The sequence below is a fragment of the Pseudophryne corroboree genome, chromosome 11 (assembly GCF_028390025.1).
Source record: "Pseudophryne corroboree isolate aPseCor3 chromosome 11, aPseCor3.hap2, whole genome shotgun sequence".
Taxonomy (NCBI): domain Eukaryota; kingdom Metazoa; phylum Chordata; class Amphibia; order Anura; family Myobatrachidae; genus Pseudophryne; species Pseudophryne corroboree.
The window spans coordinates 169,169,608-169,188,315 of record NC_086454.1 but is presented as its reverse complement, the minus strand read 5'-3'; positions in this window follow the sequence as shown (position 1 = coordinate 169,188,315).

Below are 18,708 nucleotides of genomic sequence, written 5' to 3'. Positions count from 1 at the left end.
GAATAGTGGATGGGGGACTTTAGATGATTGTTTTTGTTTGAACTGGTGATATTGCCCATACAGTAGCAACCAATCACATTCCACATTAACATTTATCTACAGTAGTTACACTTACAGACGATAATGCAGTACAGTAGGTAATATTTGTAATTGTCAGAGAAGTATCTTCATATACTGTAGTTAGAATTCTCATATTTGCCACTACAAATTACCACTACAGTAACTGCTAAATATTTTAAGTGTACTGTACAATATGCACATACAGTACAGTACTGTACAGTATGCATAATTCAAAGCAAAAAAGAGTTGCTACCTTAGTCTAGTCATAATCACCGGCATACGGGCCACTCACAAATTTTCTGATGGTCTCGGTGGGGTCCCTTGGAATCACCATGCCTGTCACAAGCATACCTTTTTTTTACCCACCTGTCACTAGGCCTGGACACTAGTTTACTATTACTATACTTTTTACTGTATACTGTATCTTATAATATTCTTCTCTTTTACCCACAGACGACGAGCCAGAATACCATTTTGGTAAATAAATATACTGTACAGTAGCAATAGTTGGTACTGCAATTACAGTATTTTTTTTCTCCAACATTACTTTAAGTCCAACTGATATGACTAACTGTATTTTATCTTTTTACAGTCCGTCGCCAACCAGTGGAGGAGACACCTGGTAATAAAATAGAAATACATAATGCACTGTACTGTATTCTAACTTACTGTAACATGTATAACACTGAGCTGATCATCTTCACACCCTCTGACATAACCTTACAGTACAAACTGTACTTTCTCTCCTTTTTCACCCTCTTCACTCCACAAATGCATGCTGCGTTTCCTGACTACTGATATAATAGTGTGTAGAGCGTAGCGAGGCACCGTGCCCACCGCGTGGCGAGCGAAGCAAGCATGCAAGGGGCTGCTTTCCGCTCGCCGCCCCTGTCGGGATTGTGTGGTCGGGATTCCGGCGTCTGTATTTTGACTGCCGGGATCCCGTCCAGCGGGATTACGTACTGATCTCCAGTCTGAGCCTGCCCTAGGCATAGGCATACTTGCCAAATGCCCAGGGGCACAAGCAGCTTCTGCTGATTAATATGATATGCAGCATGCCTACAGTATATTCTGTGCATACAAAATGCATTACTAATGTGCAGCATTATGTGTATACAGTACTTTGTTGTGTAACATATACTGTAGCAAGGGCACTACTGTGTGGTCTAATGTGAACAAAGAGCAATATGATGTGATGCAATGTGAATAAGTGGGAATACTTTGAGGAGTAATGTGGTACTATCATATGATGTAACGAGAAAAAGAGACACTATTGCATGATATGTTGTGAATAAAGTTGCAGTACTGTGTGGCGTCATTTCAGATTGGGGAATTACTGTGTGGCCTTGCCCCTTCCCAGCAAGAACATGCACCGTTTTGGGATGCACACCGAATGTGCACACTGTTGCTATTTTAAACATACAGTACAGTAAGTTGGAGGAGCACCAAAATGACGACTGCTATGGTTGAGGGGTGATGGTGCTGGGAAAGGGGTACAGGCTCAGAGGCGGAAATAGCATCTGTGCAAGGGGGCAGCATCCAAAAACTTGACTAGGGAATCATATTATTTATGGCTGGCTCTGAGTACAGTCCACTATTATGGATAGTACTCCCTACAACACCACCTACAGTACTGTAACCCTCTTTTTTCTGAAGCGGTCATGAAATGTCATGACTGCTAATACATACAGTAAATGTCTACAGTATTTGTACTGTGGTGTTTAATTCCTTTGACAATTTGTTTATGACCTATTGAAGCTAAACTCTTGTACAGTACTTTATATTTTGAATACCAGCAATACAGTATAATACTGTACCTACAGTATACAGTAATAATTGTTTACTATTTGAATGTGACTAAATGTTTTTTTTTCTCCAATATAGTGCCAATTATTTATGGGGGCCCCAGACAGGGGCAAGATAGGTGGGCTGGCCCAGAAGCGGGCAGGCAGCAGCCCACTTATACAAGAGGTAAACTAAAGCAATGTTTAAATTACCTCGACAGCATACAGTAGTGTTTGATTTACTGTACTGACAATACAGTACTGTACATTGTAAATAACAATATTGTCTAATATAGAGTAAAGTACAGTACTGTATTGCCATTACTACACTGTAAAGTATTCAGTATTTGTTTTGTAATACTGTCCTTTTTTTCCCACAGAACAGTTGCGGCGTGCCATCCAGCTCCAGCGGGTGGTGGTCCACCTCCTAGTGGACCACTATTTTAATATTTTATTAAGTTTTATTTAATTTTATTTAATAAAAAATTTTGTTCTTGTACTCCATTGTATAGTATCTTTTTCTACTGTATAAGATAGGCATACTGTACACCATACAATTATCTGGCAGATAATCTGCAAGATCTGGCTGTTTGTAATGAAATTCTCTCCTAATTTAGCTGTGGTGTACAGTACCTCCTGAGTGTGCTGGGGTGCTTTCTGGCCAGTTTGGGGTGATTTGGAGCAAGTTTGGTCGGCCATCTTGCCGACATGTGCTGTCGACTGTTTGGCAAACATGTGTTTTCACTCCAGCATGTGTGTGTCAGGCATTTTGTGTGTGTCAGGCATTTTGTGTGTGTCAGGCATTTTGTGTGTGTCAGGCATTTTGTGTGTGTCAGGCATTTTGTGTGTGTCAGCCATTTTGTGTGTGTCAGCCATTGCTGTGTGGTTCCACAAATGTTAGCGTGTCAAAGTGCTGACCACTGACACCACTATTTCACTTTGTACCGCATGCCTTTTGTGGAACCACACAGCCCAGCATGACTTATTGCTGGGCTGTGTGGTTCCACAAATTTTCTTGGAAAACAAATGAACATGAGTGTCTTTACTTTAATACTTTTTTTTTTTTTTTCCCCACAGATATCTATATACACAAGAAAAGAATGTAACGAAGAACAAACTACTTTTTTGTTTTAATTAACTTTCAAACTTTATTTAAAAAAAAAAACACCTTTTTTTTCTTCAATAAACTTTTAAAAATAGAAGTTTCCTGTGGTTTTTATTAAAATATGAAATGCAAGATGCCTAACCAAGTTGTTTTACATACAGTATACCACTCTTAATTGAATTCCCATCATACAGTAGTACTAATTTATACAGTACAGGAAGTTGGGAATACAAACATTGGAAACCACGTCATGTTTATTTTAAGAAACACTTTATTTACGGACAAAGTCATTTGGAACATGTAACATCACACATACTGTACTGTATTGTAATAAAGCCAACATCACACATACTGTACGGTACTTTAATCAAAAGGTAACAGCACAAATACAGTAACAATATCAACTTTAACATTTTTATAATTTATTTTTTTGTGGTGGTGGTGCGGGGTAATGGTTTTTGTACTTTATTTTTAGGTTTTGCTTTTTTGAATTATTTTTCGTTTTTGTCTTTTGCTTTTTAACACTGTCGCATACGGACACCAGAATAGAGGACTGACAACAGCAGCCCCTGGATGGAAACGCAGCCCAAGGCCCCAGATGGACACAGCACAATGGACTCGGCTGCTACTGGATAGATACAGCAGCGCCGAAAAAATCAACAGGAATAAAAGGGGCAACTTGTAACAGGCCCTTACATTACCAGGAATGTGGTGAGCCAAGTTCATGCACTCCCCTTTGAGTAACCGAGCTGCTCCAAGTGGATTCAGCACAGTGCATGCAGCCCCAGAAAATGTACAGGTAATACAGGTACATTGACACAATTTTTTAACTTCAGCTGTGTGAAGCTGATGTGCAGAAGCTAGGAGTTAGGTAATGATCTGGTTTCATCATAGTCGAGCTTCCAAGTCATTTTCCTCTTCGTTCTCAGCACAGAGTTTATGGTATCCCTTATCTTCCTCTTTTCTGGATCACCAATCCTCACGCGGCGTTCACACCTAGCCATGATGTCATGTACCAGATTTTTGGGCAGCGGAAGTTTGCCCTTGGAACCATCAAAGTTCACACGATTGGCCCACGTCAAGTATTTGTCGTACCGTACATGGTGCTGGAACAGAGAATATGCATATTTCTGAATATGTCCATTTGAAGCTCTGTACAGATGGTCGTCCAGGGAAGTTGAGATGACAGCCAGGGCAATATTGTTCAGAGAGCCTCCGAATGTATTGCGAAGTGGCCTGTGAGCAGGTGTGCTGGTCATCATTGGTGTTCCTGGCAACAGCACACTTGAATCCAGGCCTCTGCGGTCGTCCAGCCCTCTGCGGTCCTCCAGGCCTCCTCTGCGGTCCTCCAGGCCTCCTCTGCGGTCCTCCAGGTCTCTTCTGCGGTCCTCCAGGTCTCTTCTGCGGTCCTCCAGGTCTCTTCTGCGGTCCTCCAGGCCTCCTCTGCGGTCGTCCAAGTCGCTGACTTCGTCCAGTCCGCTGCTGTGGTCCAGGCCTCTGCGGTCCTCCAGGCCTCCTCTGCGGTCCTCCAGGCCTCCTCTGCGGTCCTCCAGGCCTCCTCTGCGGTCCTCCAGGTCTCTTCTGCGGTCCTCCAGGTCTCTTCTGCGGTCCTCCAGGCCTCCTCTGCGGTCGTCCAAGTCGCTGACTTCGTCCAGTCCGCTGCTGTGGTCCAGGCCTCTGCGGTCCTCCAGGCCTCCTCTGCGGTCCTCCAGGCCTCCTCTGCGGTCCTCCAGGCCTCCTCTGCGGTCCTCCAGGCCTCCTCTGCGGTCCTCCAGGTCTCCTCTGCGGTCCTCCAGGCCTCCTCTGCGGTCCTCCAGGTCTCTTCTGCGGTCCTCCAGGCCTCCTCTGCGGTCCTCCAGGCCTCCTCTGCGGTCCTCCAGGCCTCCTCTGCGGTCCTCCAGGCCTCCTCTGCGGTCCTCCAGGCCTCCTCTGCGGTCCTCCAGGTCTCTTCTGCGGTCCTCCAGGCCTCCTCTGCGGTCCTCCAGGCCTCCTCTGCGGTCCTCCATGCCTCCTCTGCGGTCCTCCAGGCCTCCTCTGCGGTCCTCCATGCCGCTGACTTCGTCCAGTCCGCTGCGGTCGTCCAGGCCTCCTCTGCGGTCGTCCAGGCCTCCTCTGCGGTCCTCCAGGCCTCCTCTGCGGTCCTCCAGGCCTCCTCTGCGGTCCTCCAGGCCTCCTCTGCGGTCCTCCAGGCCTCCTCTGCGGTCCTCCATGCCGCTGACTTCGTCCAGTCCGCTGCGGTCGTCCAGGCCTCCTCTGCGGTCCTCCAGGCCTCCTCTGCGGTCCTCCAGGCCTCCTCTGCGGTCCTCCAGGCCTCCTCTGCGGTCCTCCAGGCCTCCTCTGCGGTCCTCCAGGCCTCCTCTGCGGTCCTCCAGGTCTCCTCTGCGGTCCTCCAGGCCTCCTCTGCGGTCCTCCAGGTCTCTTCTGCGGTCCTCCAGGCCTCCTCTGCGGTCCTCCAGGCCTCCTCTGCGGTCCTCCAGGCCTCCTCTGCGGTCCTCCAGGCCTCCTCTGCGGTCCTCCAGGTCTCTTCTGCGGTCCTCCAGGCCTCCTCTGCGGTCCTCCATGTTTCCTCTGCGGTCCTCCAGGTCTCTTCTGCGGTCCTCCAGGCCTCCTCTGCGTTCGCCCAAGTCGCTGACTTCGTCCAGTCCGCTGCTGTGGTCCAGGCCTCTGCGGTCCTCCAGGTCTCTTCTGCGGTCCTCCAGGCCTCCTCTGCGGTCCTCCATGCCGCTGACTTCGTCCAGTCCGCTGCGGTCGTCCAGGCCTCCTCTGCGGTCCTCCATGCCGCTGACTTCGTCCAGTCCGCTGCGGTCGTCCAGGTCTCTTCTGCGGTCCTCCAGGCCTCCTCTGCGGTCGTCCAGCCCTCTGCGGTCCTCCAGGCCTCCTCTGCGGTCCTCCAGGCCTCCTCTGCGGTCCTCCAGGTCTCTTCTGCGGTCCTCCTGGTCTCTTCTGCGGTCCTCCAGGTCTCTTCTGCGGTCCTCCAGGCCTCCTCTGCGGTCGTCCAAGTCGCTGACTTCGTCCAGTCCGCTGCTGTGGTCCAGGCCTCTGCGGTCCTCCATGCCGCTGACTTCGTCCAGTCCGCTGCGGTCGTCCAGGTCTCTTCTGCGGTCCTCCAGGCCTCCTCTGCGGTCGTCCAGCCCTCTGCGGTCCTCCAGGCCTCCTCTGCGGTCCTCCAGGCCTCCTCTGCGGTCCTCCAGGCCTCCTCTGCGGTCCTCCAGGTCTCTTCTGCGGTCCTCCTGGTCTCTTCTGCGGTCCTCCAGGTCTCTTCTGCGGTCCTCCAGGCCTCCTCTGCGGTCGTCCAAGTCGCTGACTTCGTCCAGTCCGCTGCTGTGGTCCAGGCCTCTGCGGTCCTCCAGGCCTCCTCTGCGGTCCTCCAGGCCTCCTCTGCGGTCCTCCAGGCCTCCTCTGCGGTCCTCCATGCCGCTGACTTCGTCCAGTCCGCTGCGGTCGTCCAGGCCTCCTCTGCGGTCGTCCAGGCCTCCTCTGCGGTCCTCCAGGCCTCCTCTGCGGTCCTCCAGGCCTCCTCTGCGGTCCTCCAGGCCTCCTCTGCGGTCCTCCAGGCCTCGGTCGTCCAGGCCGCTGACTTGAACCGCTTGGTGGTGTGTTGCAATGATGGTGCGGCAAACTCCAACTTGCCATTCTTCCCTCGTTTGTTCAATGACTTTCTTCATGGCTTCTACCATCTGTTCCTTTATGCCTTCTTTAAGGCCAGCCACATCGGTCTGCAGCTGATTGATCTGTCCACCAACTTCTGACTCCATATTGGTCACCTTACTGAGTAGCTCCTTTAGTAAAACAGGACAGGTACACTGGCAGTCCTGCACTTTGGTGTTCACATCTGTGAAATGCAACCTTCTTCGTGGTGAATGTGTCATGTCTTCTTGTCCAGGGGTGGCTACATGGTCCAAAAAAGAAGCTTCCTGATGCAGCGTGTTTGTCACGTCCTCTAGCACCGGTATTTCCAGATTCATTGGCTGAACACTGTGATCTGCAGGAGATGGAACAATTACATCATTTGCCACACCACATATCATCTCCAACGTATTATTCTTTGCCTTGGCATTTTTTCGTGGTTTCACCACATTTTCTTTCTGAGCCGCCTTGGCAGTTTTCTTCTTCTTTTGTGGGACTACTGCAGCAAGTTTCTGTGCCACTGATGGGTGGGTTTTGGCACTCCCGTAAAATCTGGTAGTCTGCATTCTTTGTCTTTTGTCTAAAAATATAAAAACCACAATAAGAAAACATGTAAAGCACAGCATGCTAAAAATAGCAAACAACTGTACATTTTCAAATAAAGTGCACAACAGTAAAGTGCAAATACAGTACTGTACAGTATTTGCCTTTTTTCCCTGTGCCTCCCAACAAGAACCTCTGCAGGAGGGACAGAATGCTCTGTTACGGACTTCAGTTTAAATATACAGTATGATTACCATCACCTGTGCGAACAACTATACTGTACAGTAGTTACTGTATTTGATAAGATAGGTGTTTCACCACAAGTGATAGCAATCATTCAGTACTACTGCACATACCTGTAGTACACCGGGATAAGCAAGGTCTATGTACATTACGTTATACCGAGCTGGATCGCTTAGCAACCTGACAAAATGGCCACCGACCGTGAACTCCCAGCACGTGGCAGCGCTTGGATATGGAGTGAGATACAGTATGGTACAGTCCAGGGGCAATGCTGAAGGAGCGTCACAATCCCCTAGCTCAATTACTAGAGCCATCTTAACAGCAGTGTGGGCCCCTGGACACAGCAATGCACTGGGGCCCCTACCCACTCACCAGCGGAAGGGGTGGGGGGAGCTATCAGCGGCAGCTTTGATGCTCCGCGGGGGATAGGGGGGGTTCTATCTTTCGCTCAGTATGTACAGTAGGACCTGGAGAAATAATTTCTGCTAATTATTCCTTTACTGCACAGATGGGGCAGGAAGGAGAACACTAAACTGTAGAAGGGGGCATTGTGCTGAATGAAGGGGCCCTGGTACATGACTTCCAGGGTGGTAGGGGGTGTTTAATACACAGGGGAGGAGTGGATAATGGAGTGGGCTTAATATTAGTGTTATGGACTGCAATTAGTTTCCTGTATGAAACAGATACAGTACAGTAAATAACCGTCCTTGGAAGTGCATGGGCCCTGTGAGACTTACAGTAGTGTACAGCATAAGGGTCGACTGACATGATGTACAAGCATTACATACAGTACATGTCAGTACTGTATGTAAATTCTTCAATTACTGCCTAACAACAATGCTGCTTACTGTATATTAAATACTGTAGGCCTAGAAATGTGCATCTCAATATAGTAGTTAAAAACACAGGGGCCTATGTGGATAAGCGAGTTCTATGCACACTAAAAATGGCCACCGACCGTGAACTCCCAGCACGTGGCAGCGCTCGGATATGTAGTGAGAGATGGTATACATTTTAAAATACAGTACACCGGGATAAGTTGTACAGGCCATGGAGCAATGCACAGGGACATTCATCATTTACGTACAGTATATAAATAATTGTAAACCGTAAATGAAAGAATTACCGGTCAAATACTGTATGACGAAACTGTGTCAATGAGCTGGAACAGTATGGCCTGTGAAGAAGTTTTCGAAGGCAGAAACGGAGAGCAAATTATCAGGAGATTTCTGAAAGGTCGGAGAAGATCCACACAGCAAGTCTGCCTACGAGGAAACAGATTTGCAAAGTGGGTAGCGTAAAGCCTAACAACAATGCTGCTTACTGTATATTAAATACTGTAGGCCTAGAAATGTGCATCTCAATATAGTAGTTAAAAACACAGGGGCCTATGTGGATAAGCGAGTTCTATGCACACTAAAAATGGCCACCGACCGTGAACTCCCAGCACGTGGCAGCGCTCGGATATGTAGTGAGATACAATATGGCATACATTTCACAGTTCAGGGGGCAATGCTGAAGGAGCGTCACAATCCCCTAGCTCAATTACAGTACATTGGGATAAGCGAGGTCTATGCACATTACGGTATACCGAGCTGGATCGCTTAGCAACCTGACAACATGGCCGCCGACCGTGAACTCCCAGCACGTGGCAGCGCTCGGATATGTAGTGAGATACAATATGGCATACATTTCACAGTTCAGGGGGCAATGCTGAAGGAGCGTCACAATCCCCTAGCTCAATTACATTGGGATAAGCGAGGTCTATGCACATTACGGTATACCGAGCTGGATCGCTTAGCAACCTGACAACATGGCCGCCGACCGTGAACTCCCAGCACGTGGCAGCGCTCGGATATGTAGTGAGATACAATATGGCATACATTTCACAGTTCAGGGGGCAATGCTGAAGGAGCGTCACAATCCCCTAGCTCAATTACATTGGGATAAGCGAGGTCTATGCACATTACGGTATACCGAGCTGGATCGCTTAGCAACCTGACAACATGGCCGCCGACCGTGAACTCCCAGCACGTGGCAGCGCTCGGATATGTAGTGAGATACAATATGGCATACATTTCACAGTTCAGGGGGCAATGCTGAAGGAGCGTCACAATCCCCTAGCTCAATTACATTGGGATAAGCGAGGTCTATGCACATTACGGTATACCGAGCTGGATCGCTTAGCAACCTGACAACATGGCCGCCGACCGTGAACTCCCAGCACGTGGCAGCGCTCGGATATGTAGTGAGATACAATATGGCATACATTTCACAGTTCAGGGGGCAATGCTGAAGGAGCGTCACAATCCCCTAGCTCAATTACATTGGGATAAGCGAGGTCTATGCACATTACGGTATACCGAGCTGGATCGCTTAGCAACCTGACAAAATGGCCGCCGACCGTGAACTCCCAGCACGTGGCAGCGCTCAAATATGGAGTGAGAGATGGTATACATTTTAAAATACACCGGGATAAGTTGTACAGGCCATGGAGCAATGTACAGGGACATTCATCATTTACGTACAGTATATAAATAATTGTAAACCGTAAATGAAAGAATTACCGGTCAAATACTGTATGACGAAACTGTGTCAATGAGCTGGAACAGTATGGCCTGTGAAGAAGTTTTTGAAGGCAGAAACGGAGAGCAACTTATCAGGAGATTTCTGAAAGGTCGGAGAAGATCCACACAGCAAGTCTGCCTACGAGGAAACAGATTTGCAAAGTGGGTAGCGGGCGGTGACTGAGACGCTCTTTTATTCACATTCAAAAGTACAGTATGCTCTGTGATTGGTGTAAGGATGAATGCGCCTATATTGGCACCAATCACAGCGATAAGAATTCCTTTTGTGTGAATGTGAATAAAAGAGCGTCTCAGTCACCGCCCAGCTACCCACTTTGCAAAGCTGTTTCCTCGTAAGCAGACTTGCTGTGTGGATCTTCTCCGACCTTTCAGAAATCTCCTGATAATTTGCTCTCCGTTTCTGCCTTCGAAAACTTCTTCACAGGCCATACTGTTCCAGCTCATTGACACAGTTTCGTCATACAGTATTTGACCGGTAATTCTTTCATTTACGGTTTACAATTATTTATATACGTAAATGATGAATGTCCCTGTACATTGCTCCATGGCCTGTACAACTTATCCCGGTGTATTTTAAAATGTATACCATCTCTCACTCCATATTTGAGCGCTGCCACGTGCTGGGAGTTCACGGTCGGCGGCCATTTTGTCAGGTTGCTAAGCGATCCAGCTCGGTATACCGTAATGTGCATAGACCTCGCTTATCCCAATGTAATTGAGCTAGGGGATTGTGACGCTCCTTCAGCATTGCCCCCTGGAGTGTGAAATGTATGCCATACTGTATCTCACTACATATCCGAGCGCTGCCACGTGCTGGGAGTTCACGGGCGGCGGCCATTTTGTCAGGTTGCTAAGCGATCCAGCTCGGTATACCGTAATGTGCATAGACCTCGCTTATCCCAATGTAATTGAGCTAGGGGATTGTGACGCTCCTTCAGCATCGCCCCGTAGCCTGCACAGCTTATGCCATTTCTCATTCCATACCCAACTGCTGCCTGCCACGAGGTGGGGGTTCAGGAGGTGGGGGTTCATGGGTAGTGGTCGTTTTGACAGTGTGCTATGCGATTGAGTCCGGTGTACCGTAATACTGTATGCAATCCTACAGTAGCTTATCCCTCCCCTGTGTATTTTGGCTAGGGGATTGTGACGCTCCTTCAGCATTGCCCCCTGAACTGTGAAATGTATGCCATATTGTATCTCACTACATATCCGAGCGCTGCCACGTGCTGGGAGTTCACGGTCGGCGGCCATTTTGTCAGGTTGCTAAGCGATCCAGCTCGGTATACCGTAATGTGCATAGACCTCGCTTATCCCAATGTAATTGAGCTAGGGGATTGTGACGCTCCTTCAGCATTGCCCCCTGAACTGTGAAATGTATGCCATATTGTATCTCACTACATATCCGAGCGCTGCCACGTGCTGGGGGTTCACGGTCGGTGGCCATTTTTAGTGTGCATAGAACTCGCTTATCCACATAGGCCCCTGTGTTTTTAACTACTATATTGAGATGCACATTTCTAGGCCTACAGTATTTAATATACAGTAAGCAGCATTGTTGTTAGGCAATAATTGAAGAATTTACATACAGTACTGACATGTACTGTATGTAATGCTTGTACATCATGTCAGTCGACCCTTATGCTGTACACTACTGTAAGTCTCACAGGGCCCATGCACTTCCAAGGAGGGTTATTTACTGTACTGTATCTGTTTCATACAGGAAACTAATTGCAGTCCATAACACTGAAGTTGTATTTTCAGTACTGTACAGTATACAATACTTAAATTTGAACATCAGGTACTGGATAGTAAACATGTACAGTATTAACTTCTATCATAAAACTCTTATGCATTTTCAGATGTGTAAATTTTAGACTACAGTATTCACAAATGTTTTCTCTCCATACAGGAATTATAGTTGGACAACATGCCAGTAACTATCAACAAAACGATGAGCAAGATAATCGCCAACATGAAAAAAGAAAATAAAACCATCAAAGAGATCCATGCATGGCTCAAGGAAAGTGGCATTATAGTCACTTTAGAAACAGTGCGCTATCATGCATTCGAGAGAACAACGCCCAGATTTGTATTTCCTACAAAATGCACATGGTACGTACTGTACACTACTGTAATGTTTAAATGACTTGCTTTATACCATAAACAATTTTTTTGAAATAAAATAAAAACTTCATCAATTGTAACTGTGATTGTGCTGTTCATGAATTCATATTTTTCATACTGTATTGTACTGTAGGAGAGTGCAACAAATTGTGGAGGAACTAACTCGTGAGGATGATGAGCGTACTGCTCTGCAAATAAAACGAATTCTCCATTCCAAGTATGACCTGGACATATCGGCCACCAGCATCAGAAGGATGCGACGGAAAATGGGATGGACCTTTGGCGCAACAAGGTAAAATACTGAAAGCAGTATAAACCATACAGTAAATGCACTGTTAATAATCCCTTGATACGTGATATAATAATGCCATAAATCATTATACAGAGTGTGTACTTTATACTATATACAGTATGTGTGTGTGTATATACTGTATATACAGTATTCTATCCCAAAAGAGATACCTACTGTATAGGCACTCAGAGACAGCAATGAAGCATTGCCGGCTTATTGTGATGATTACATACTGTATACTGTATACTGTGTTTGTGTGTATGTACAGTATGTATATATATATTACTCTGTATGTAACTTAATGTACTGTATGTACAGTTTAATGTATACAGTAGGTATATAATACAGTATACTGCACATACAGTCTACTGTATATACAGTAATCTGTAAATCTGTAATTTCATAACTGTATCTGATTTCATTATTTTTGGCTCTTCACAGGATATCTCCAATGATAAGAGATGTGAATAAAGAAAAGAGAGTGGAACAGGCACGGCGATGGATTGAGAGTGGTGAAACATTTGATGATGTCATTTTCACAGATGAATCGTCTGTTGCCCTTGAGCGGTTCTCCAGAATGTCATTCAGGAAACGTAACCATATCTCTTTAAAACCACGCCCAAAGCATCCATTGAAAATCCATGTATGGGGAGGCATATCACGATTAGGAGCTGGTCCCCTATTATTTTTCGAAGGTACAGTACAGTACTATACTTTATTCTGTGCCTGTGTTCTGTAAAAATACATGTTGTACTGTAGAGTACGTGTAACTGCACAATAAAAGGAGTTGCTTATTAATGAACAACATTTTTTGATTTCTGTAGGAATCATGGATAAGAAATATTTCCAAGAAACAATAGTAGAGAAATGTATGGTGCCATTTGTGAATAAATATTACCCAACTCACCATAGGATATTCCAAGACAATGATCCTAAACACTCCGCCTCAGCCAAATTTATGGAAGAGAAAGGTATGAATTGGGAACGCACACCACCAGAGTGAGTATTCTTTCAACAGTGTACAAGTAAAATTTTGGATAGCACTCTAGTACTGTAAAAAAAAATTTTGTTTAATAAACAGTACAATATTGTATGTTTAATTTTCTCTATTTACTGTAATGTAATTAATTTTTTCTATACGCTTTTTTTTTTTTTAATTAGATCACCAGACATGAACCCAATCGAATTAGTGTGGGCTCAATTGAAGAGGTACGTTAGGAGTGTTGCAAAGCCAACAACAAAACAGCAACTGGTGGATGGGATAAAGAAATTTTGGCTAGAAGTACTCACACCTGAACATTGTAATAATTATATAAATCACCTGTATAAAGTATTACCTGTTGTAGTTGAAAGAAATGGTCAAGCCACAAATATGTAGTTCTGTATTTTCTGTTTAAAATTTTAAATTGGTGCATTATTAAAAAAAATGATAAAATTGCCTTTGTCTGATTATTGCATAAACTAATGTAGAATATTACACAGTAGTAATGTTATTGATGTGTACTGTATGAACAGTCATTTTCAGTTTTATAAGTCCTGAATAAGAGTACTGTACATTTTGATCAGTGCAGTACATGGAATCGGATGTTGTAATACTTTATTTTTACATTAATATTGATGTTTTTCCAATAAATATTCAATTTTACAGTATGGTACGGTACAGTACATGAGGGTACCTGTACAGTATGATACGTCATTATGGGGGAGAAATACTGTATCCACTAAATGTACAGTAAAATGTTTTTTTCTTATTACAAACACACAAATGCATCTCAGATGGAAATATGCTATACACAGCAGACAGCTTATGGTGACAGAACTTCCCTACTGTATCCCCACCCATACTCGTGGTATATTTTAGATTGCCTAATGAGACACTCCTGCAGCATTGCCAATGATTCATGTAAAACCTGTGTGCAAACAGTATCTGTATTGAATGCAAAGTACAGTAAGAGTACAGTATACAGTATTATCAGAGCCAAACCTGACCAACATGATGCCCTAGGCTAGATTTTGGCTGATGCCCTCTTGCACAGATGCTACGTAGTTCCGCCTCTAACCCTGCACCCCTTTCCCAGCACCATCACCCATTTTGGCGCTCCTACCCCCTATAATCTAAATAAGAACAATGTGCACATTTAGTGCCAGCCCAAAACAGTGTACAGTATGTTCTTGCTGGGAAGGGGCATGGTAACACAATAATACCCGAAGATGAAATGACACAACACAGTACTGCAACTTTATTCACATTATATCATGCAGTGGTGTCTCTTATTCTCATGACATCATATCATAGTACCACATTACTCCTAACAGTAATGCCCCTTATTCACATTACACCCCACCACATTCATCTTTATTTACATTAGACCACAGGTTCTCAAACTCAGTCCTCAGGACCCCACACAGTGCAGGTTTTGCAGGTCTCACAGAATCACAAGTGAAAAAATTAGCTCCACCTACTGTATGGACCTTCTAAAATGTGTCAGTTAGTAATGAATACATCTGTGCACTTGCTGGTTTACCTGCAAAACATGCACTGTGTGGGGTCCTGAGGACCAAGTTTGAGAACCACTGCATTAGACCATGCAGTAGTGCCCTTTCCTTATGTTACACCAGAAAATATTGTAGTACACCTTATACAGTACACATACAGTACAGTAATGCCACACATTAGTAATACATTTCATATTTAAATTTTCTGATTTAATTTCATAGAGCCGCAGTCACTCACAGAATATAGGCATGTACTGTAGCATCTCATTTTATTCTGCAGAAGCTGATTATTCCCGTTTCGCTAGTTTGCCGCCTCTGTACAGTATATCACAATAGAAAAAAGTTATAGTGTCAGTGAAAAAAGCACCTCATGACAGATACTGTACACAAGCTCATGTCTAAATACTGTATACTGTAAGCAGTGACATTAAGGGGTACAGTACTGTATATGCAATTGCAGTCGAATTCCGGCAGGAATACGGAAAAAATGGACACGGGATCCCCCATCTTTTTAGAACCAGCACCGGGCTCTGCGCCTGGTCCTGGTGCAAAAAATAAGGGGGACAAAAAAAGCGTAGGGGTTCCCCATATTTTTTGAATCAGCACTGGGCTCCACTAGCTGGACAGATAATGCACAGCCGGGGGAGACTTTTATACCGGTCCCTGCGGCCATGGAATTAAATACCCAACTAGTCACACCTGGCCGGAGTACCCTGGAGGAGTGGGGGCCCCTTAAATCAAGGGGACCCCCCTCCAGCCACTCGATTATCTCTATCACCCCTGTGTATTGTAGCTAGGGGATTGTGACGCTCCTTCAGCATTGCCCCGTACCCTGCACAAAGTGGTCGTTTTGACAGTGTGCTATGCGATTGAGTCCGGTGTACCGTAATACTGTATGCAATCCTACAGTAGCTTATCCCTCCCCTGTGTATTTTGGCTAGGGGATTGTGACGCTCCTTCAGCATTGCCCCATAACCTGCACAAGGGTTCAGGGGCGGCGGCCATTTTGCCAGTGTGCTACAGTATGTCATCGAGTCCGGTGTACCATAATATGCATACTGTGTATTTTAGCTAGGGGATTGTGACGCTCCTTCAGCATTGCCCCATAGTCTGTACAATCTGGACTATTACTTGCTCCGTAGCCTAGGGCCTCTGTGGTCGTCCATGCCGCTGACTTCGTCCAGTCCGCTGTGGTCCTCCAGGCCTCCTCTGCGGTCCTCCAGGCCTCCTCTGCGGTCCTCCAGGCCTCGGTCGTCCAGGCCGCTGACTTGAACCGCTTGGTGGTGTGTTGCAATGATGGTGCGGCAAACTCCAACTTGCCATTCTTCCCTCGTTTGTTCAATGACTTTCTTCATGGCTTCTACCATCTGTTCCTTTATGCCTTCTTTAAGGCCAGCCACATCGGTCTGCAGCTGATTGACCTGTCCACCAACTTCTGACTCCATATTGGTCACCTTACTGAGTAGCTCCTTTAGTAAAACAGGACAGGTACACTGGCAGTCCTGCACTTTGGTGTTCACATCTGTGAAATGCAACCTTCTTCGTGGTGAATGTGTCATGTCTTCTTGTCCAGGGGTGGCTACATGGTCCAAAAAAGAAGCTTCCTGATGCAGCGTGTTTGTCACGTCCTCTAGCACCGGTATTTCCAGATTCATTGGCTGAACACTGTGATCTGCAGGAGATGGAACAATTACATCATTTGCCACACCACATATCAGCTCCAACGTATTATTCTTTGCCTTGGCATTTTTTCGTGGTTTCACCACATTTTCTTTCTGAGCCGCCTTGGCAGTTTTCTTCTTCTTTTGTGGGACTACTGCAGCAAGTTTCTGTGCCACTGATGGGTGGGTTTTGGCACTCCCGTAAAATCTGGTAGTCTGCATTCTTTGTCTTTTGTCTAAAAATATAAAAACCACAATAAGAAAACATGTAAAGCACAGCATGCTAAAAATAGCAAACAACTGTACATTTTCAAATAAAGTGCACAACAGTAAAGTGCAAATACAGTACTGTACAGTATTTGCCTTTTTTCCCTGTGCCTCCCAACAAGAACCTCTGCAGGAGGGACAGAATGCTCTGTTACGGACTTCAGTTTAAATATACAGTATGATTACCATCACCTGTGCGAACAACTATACTGTACAGTAGTTACTGTATTTGATAAGATAGGTGTTTCACCACAAGTGATAGCAATCATTCAGTACTACTGCACATAGTACACCGGGATAAGCGAGGTCTATGCACATTACGTTATACCGAGCTGGATCGCTTAGCAACCTGACAAAATGGCCACCGACCGTGAACTCCCAGCACATGGCAGCGCTTGGATATGGAGTGAGATACAGTATGGTACAGTCCAGGGGCAATGCTGAAGGAGCGTCACAATCCCCTAGCTCAATTACTAGAGCCATCTTAACAGCAGTGTGGGCCCCTGGACACAGCAATGCACTGGGGACCCTACCCACTCACCAGCGGAAGGGGTGGGGGGAGCTATCAGCGGCAGCTTTGATGCTCCGCGGGGGATAGGGGGGTTCTATCTTTCGCTCAGTATGTACAGTAGGACCTGGAGAAATAATTTCTGCTAATTATTCCTTTACTGCACAGATGGGGCAGGAAGGAGAACACTAAACTGTAGAAGGGGGCATTGTGCTGAATGAAGGGGCCCTGGTACATGACTTCCAGGGTGGTAGGGGGTGTTTAATACACAGGGGAGGAGTGGATAATGGAGTGGGCTTAATATTAGTGTTATGGACTGCAATTAGTTTCCTGTATGAAACAGATACAGTACAGTAAATAACCCTCCTTGGAAGTGCATGGGCCCTGTGAGACTTACAGTAGTGTACAGCATAAGGGTCGACTGACATGATGTACAAGCATTACATACAGTACATGTCAGTACTGTATGTAAATTCTTCAATTATTGCCTAACAACAATGCTGCTTACTGTATATTAAATACTGTAGGCCTAGAAATGTGCATCTCAATATAGTAGTTAAAAACACAGGGGCCTATGTGGATAAGCGAGTTCTATGCACACTAAAAATGGCCACCGACCGTGAACCCCCAGCACGTGGCAGCGCTCGGATATGTAGTGAGATACAATATGGCATACATTTCACAGTTCAGGGGGCAATGCTGAAGGAGCGTCACAATCCCCTAGCTCAATTACATTGGGATAAGCGAGGTCTATGCACATTACGGTATACCGAGCTGGATCGCTTAGCAACCTGACAAAATGGCCGCCGACCGTGAACTCCCAGCACGTGGCAGCGCTCGGATATGTAGTGAGATACAATATGGCATACATTTCACAGTTCAGGGGGCAATGCTGAAGGAGCGTCACAATCCCCTAGCCAAAATACACAGGGGAGGGATAAGCTACTGTAGGATTGCATACAGTATTACGGTACACCGGACTCAATCGCATAGCACACTGTCAAAACGACCACTACCCATGAACCCCCACCTCCTGAACCCCCACCTCGTGGCAGGCAGCAGTTGGGTATGGAATGAGAAATGGCATAAGCTGTGCAGGCTACGGGGCGATGCTGAAGGAGCGTCACAATCCCCTAGCTCAATTACATTGGGATAAGCGAGGTCTATGCACATTACGGTATACCGAGCTGGATCGCTTAGCAACCTGACAAAATGGCCGCCGACCGTGAACTCCCAGCACGTGGCAGCGCTCGGATATGTAGTGAGATACAATATGGCATACTGTACATTTCACAGTTCAGGGGGCAATGCTGAAGGAGCGTCACAATCCCCTAGCTCAATACAGTATCTCACGCTTACAGTATCTTACAGTATACGCTTACAGTATCTGTGTATTTTGGCTAGGGGATT